Source organism: Osmia lignaria, unplaced genomic scaffold (assembly GCF_051020975.1).
Source record: "Osmia lignaria lignaria isolate PbOS001 unplaced genomic scaffold, iyOsmLign1 scaffold0137, whole genome shotgun sequence".
Taxonomy (NCBI): domain Eukaryota; kingdom Metazoa; phylum Arthropoda; class Insecta; order Hymenoptera; family Megachilidae; genus Osmia; species Osmia lignaria.
Window position 1 is genome coordinate 1 of NW_027478278.1, and position 5,000 is coordinate 5,000.

Below are 5,000 nucleotides of genomic sequence, written 5' to 3' on the forward strand. Positions count from 1 at the left end.
TAGAGGGAGGCACTTTGAAAGCAACACGCCGTTGGAACTTTGAAAAATTTCGATGCGTCGCCAAAGTTCGTACTTTTCGATAAAATCTTCGTCCTATGATACATTTCGATCAAGAACTACATTGATCGTCATGAAACTGTTTTTTTTTTTTGGGAGACGTGTACGCTCCTTTTCATAAAGGAGACTATCTTATTGCGAAAGTCAAAATCGCACGCTCTCACGGCGATTTGCCCCCGTATACGCCTGGGCGTAAGCCCGTGCGTCGCCGACCTAGCGGCCTGCCGATCGGTATTTAGAGGGAGGCACTTTGAAAGCAACACGCCGTTGGAACTTTGAAAAATTTCGATGCGTCGCCAAAGTTCGTACTTTTCGATAAAATCTTCGTCCTATGATACATTTCGATCAAGAACTACATTGATCGTCATGAAACTGTTTTTTTTTTTGGGAGACGTGTACGCTCCTTTTCATAAAGGAGACTATCTTATTGCGAAAGTCAAAATCGCACGCTCTCACGGCGATTTGCCCCCGTATACGCCTGGGCGTAAGCCCGTGCGTCGCCGACCTAGCGGCCTGCCGATCGGTATTTAGAGGGAGGCACTTTGAAAGCAACACGCCGTTGGAACTTTGAAAAATTTCGATGCGTCGCCAAAGTTCGTACTTTTCGATAAAATCTTCGTCCTATGATACATTTCGATCAAGAACTACATTGATCGTCATGGAAACTGTTTTTTTTTTGGGAGACGTGTACGCTCCTTTTCATAAAGGAGACTATCTTATTGCGAAAGTCAAAATCGCACGCTCTCACGGCGATTTGCCCCCGTATACGCCTGGGCGTAAGCCCGTGCGTCGCCGACCTAGCGGCCTGCCGATCGGTATTTAGAGGGAGGCACTTTGAAAGCAACACGCCGTTGGAACTTTGAAAAATTTCGATGCGTCGCCAAGTTCGTACTTTTCGATAAAATCTTCGTCCTATGATACATTTCGATCAAGAACTACATTGATCGTCATGAAACTGTTTTTTTTTTTGGGAGACGTGTACGCTCCTTTTCATAAAGGAGACTATCTTATTGCGAAAGTCAAAATCGGCACGCTCTCACGGCGATTTGCCCCCGTATACGCCTGGGCGTAAGCCCGTGCGTCGCCGACCTAGCGGCCTGCCGATCGGTATTTAGAGGGAGGCACTTTGAAAGCAACACGCCGCTGGAACTTTGAAAAATTTCGGGGCAAAGCAATACGCGGCTGGGACTTTGAAATATTTCGGAGCGCACCTAAAGTTCGTTATTTTGGCTAAACGGAGCGAAAATCTGCATTTATACCATCACGGACGTTAGTTCAATAGCGTTTAACGATCGATCCACGGTACAGAATGCAAAAATATGATTGTTAAAATTTTCGACTAATCGGTTCTAAGAGGCGAAGCAATACGCCGCTGGGACTTTGAAATATTTCGGAGCGCACCTAAAGTTCGTTATTTTGGCTAAACGGAGCGAAAATCTGCATTTATACCATCACGGACGTTAGTTTAATAGCGTTTAACGATGATCCACGGTACAGAATGCAAAAATATGATTGTAAAATTTTCGACTAATCGGTTCTAAGAGGCGAAGCAATACGCCGCTGGGACTTTGAAATATTTCGGAGCGCACCTAAAGTTCGTTATTTTGGCTAAACGGAGCGAAAATCTGCATTTATACCATCACGGACGTTAGTTCAATAGCGTTTAACGATCGATCCACGGTACAGAATGCAAAAATATGATTGTTAAAATTTTCGACTAATCGGTTCTAAGAGGCGAAGCAATACGCCGCTGGGACTTTGAAATATTTCGGAGCGCATCTAAAGTTCGTTATTTTGGCTACACGGAGCGAAAATCTGCATTTATACCATCACGGACGTTAGTTCAATAGCGTTTAACGATCGATCCACGGTACAGAATGCAAAAATATGATTGTTAAAATTTTCGACTAATCGGTTCTAAGAGGCGAAGCAATACGCCGCTGGGACTTTGAAATATTTCGGAGCGCACCTAAAGTTCGTTATTTTGGCTAAACGGAGCGAAAATCTGCATTTATACCATCACGGACGTTAGTTTAATAGCGTTTTAACGATGGATCCACGGTACAGAATGCAAAAATATGATTGTTAAAATTTTCGACTAATCGGTTCTAAGAGGCGAAGCAATACGCCGCTGGGACTTTGAAATATTTCGGAGCGCACCTTAAAGTTCGTTATTTTGGCTAAACGGAGCGAAAATCTGCATTTATACCATCACGGACGTTAGTTCAATAGCGTTTAACGATCGATCCACGGTACAGAATGCAAAAATATGATTGTTAAAATTTTCGACTAATCGGTTCTAAGAGGCGAAGCAATACGCCGCTGGGACTTTGAAATATTTCGGAGCGCACCTAAAGTTCGTTATTTTGGCTAAACGGAGCGAAAATCTGCATTTATACCATCACGGACGTTAGTTTAATAGCGTTTAACGATGGATCCACGGTACAGAATGCAAAAATATGATTGTTAAAATTTTCGACTAATCGGTTCTAAGAGGCGAAGCAATACGCCGCTGGGACTTTGAAATATTTCGGAGCGCACCTAAAGTTCGTTATTTTGGCTAAACGGAGCGAAAATCTGCATTTATACCATCACGGACGTTAGTTCAATAGCGTTTAACGATCGATCCACGGTACAGAATGCAAAAATATGATTGTTAAAATTTTCGACTAATCGGTTCTAAGAGGCGAAGCAATACGCCGCTGGGACTTTGAAATATTTCGGAGCGCATCTAAAGTTCGTTATTTTGGCTACACGGAGCGAAAATCTGCATTTATACCATCACGGACGTTAGTTCAATAGCGTTTAACGATCGATCCACGGTACAGAATGCAAAAATATGATTGTTAAAATTTTCGACTAATCGGTTCTAAGAGGCGAAGCAATACGCCGCTGGGACTTTGAAATATTTCGGAGCGCACCTAAAGTTCGTTATTTTGGCTAAACGGAGCGAAAATCTGCATTTATACCATCACGGACGTTAGTTTAATAGCGTTTAACGATGGATCCACGGTACAGAATGCAAAAATATGATTGTTAAAATTTTCGACTAATCGGTTCTAAGAGGCGAAGCAATACGCCGCTGGGACTTTGAAATATTTCGGAGCGCACCTAAAGTTCGTTATTTTGGCTAAACGGAGCGAAAATCTGCATTTATACCATCACGGACGTTAGTTTAATAGCGTTTAACGATGGATCCACGGTACAGAATGCAAAAATATGATTGTTAAAATTTTCGACTAATCGGTTCTAGAGGCGAAGCAATACGCCGCTGGGACTTTGAAATATTTCGGAGCGCACCTGAAGTTCGTTATTTTGGCTAACGGAGCGAAAATCTGCATTTATACCATCACAGACGTTAGTTTAATAGCGTTTAACGATGGATCCACGGTACAGAATGCAAAAATATGATTGTTAAAATTTTCGACTAATCGGTTCTAAGAGGCGAAGCAATACGCCGCTGGGACTTTGAAATATTTCGGAGCGCACCTAAAGTTCGTTATTTTGGCTAAACGGAGCGAAAATCTGCATTTATACCATCACGGACGTTAGTTCAATAGCGTTTAACGATCGATCCACGGTACAGAATGCAAAAATATGATTGTTAAAATTTTCGACTAATCGGTTCTAAGAGGCGAAGCAATACGCCGCTGGGACTTTGAAATATTTCGGAGCGCATCTAAAGTTCGTTATTTTGGCTACACGGAGCGAAAATCTGCATTTATACCATCACGGACGTTAGTTCAATAGCGTTTAACGATCGATCCACGGTACAGAATGCAAAAATATGATTGTTAAAATTTTCGACTAATCGGTTCTAAGAGGCGAAGCAATACGCCGCTGGGACTTTGAAATATTTCGGAGCGCACCTAAAGTTCGTTATTTTGGCTAAACGGAGCGAAAATCTGCATTTATACCATCACGGACGTTAGTTTAATAGCGTTTAACGATGGATCCACGGTACAGAATGCAAAAATATGATTGTTAAAATTTCGACTAATCGGTTCTAAGAGGCGAAGCAATACGCCGCTGGGACTTTGAAATATTTCGGAGCGCACCTAAAGTTCGTTATTTTGGCTAAACGGAGCGAAAATCTGCATTTATACCATCACGGACGTTAGTTCAATAGCGTTTAACGATCGATCCACGGTACAGAATGCAAAAATATGATTGTTAAAATTTTCGACTAATCGGTTCTAAGAGGCGAAGCAATACGCCGCTGGGACTTTGAAATATTTCGGAGCGCACCTAAAGTTCGTTATTTTGGCTAAACGGAGCGAAAATCTGCATTTATACCATCACGGACGTTAGTTTAATAGCGTTTAACGATGGATCCACGGTACAGAATGCAAAAATATGATTGTTAAAATTTTCGACTAATCGGTTCTAAGAGGCGAAGCAATACGCCGCTGGGACTTTGAAATATTTCGGAGCGCACCTAAAGTTCGTTATTTTGGCTAAACGGAGCGAAAATCTGCATTATACCATCACGGACGTTAGTTTAATAGCGTTTAACGATGGATCCACGGTACTGAATGCAAAAATATGATTGTTAAAATTTTCGACTAATCGGTTCTAAGAGGCGAAGCAATACGCCGCTGGGACTTTGAAATATTTCGGAGCGCATCTAAAGTTCGTTATTTTGGCTAAACGGAGCGAAAAATCTGCATTTATACCATCACGGACGTTAGTTCAATAGCGTTTAACGATCGATCCACGGTACAGAATGCAAAAATATGATTGTTAAAATTTTCGACTTATCGGTTCTGGATCACTGAAAAATCAAAAAAAATTATTAATTTTGATTAATTAAATTACATATGTAGTTTTATATTGTTATAGTCTCGTATTTGTTAATGTTTTGTCGTAAGAAAATGCAAAAATATCGTTTTAATGTTTTCGTCTCATCGGTTCTGGATCGCTGAAAAATCAAAAAAAATATT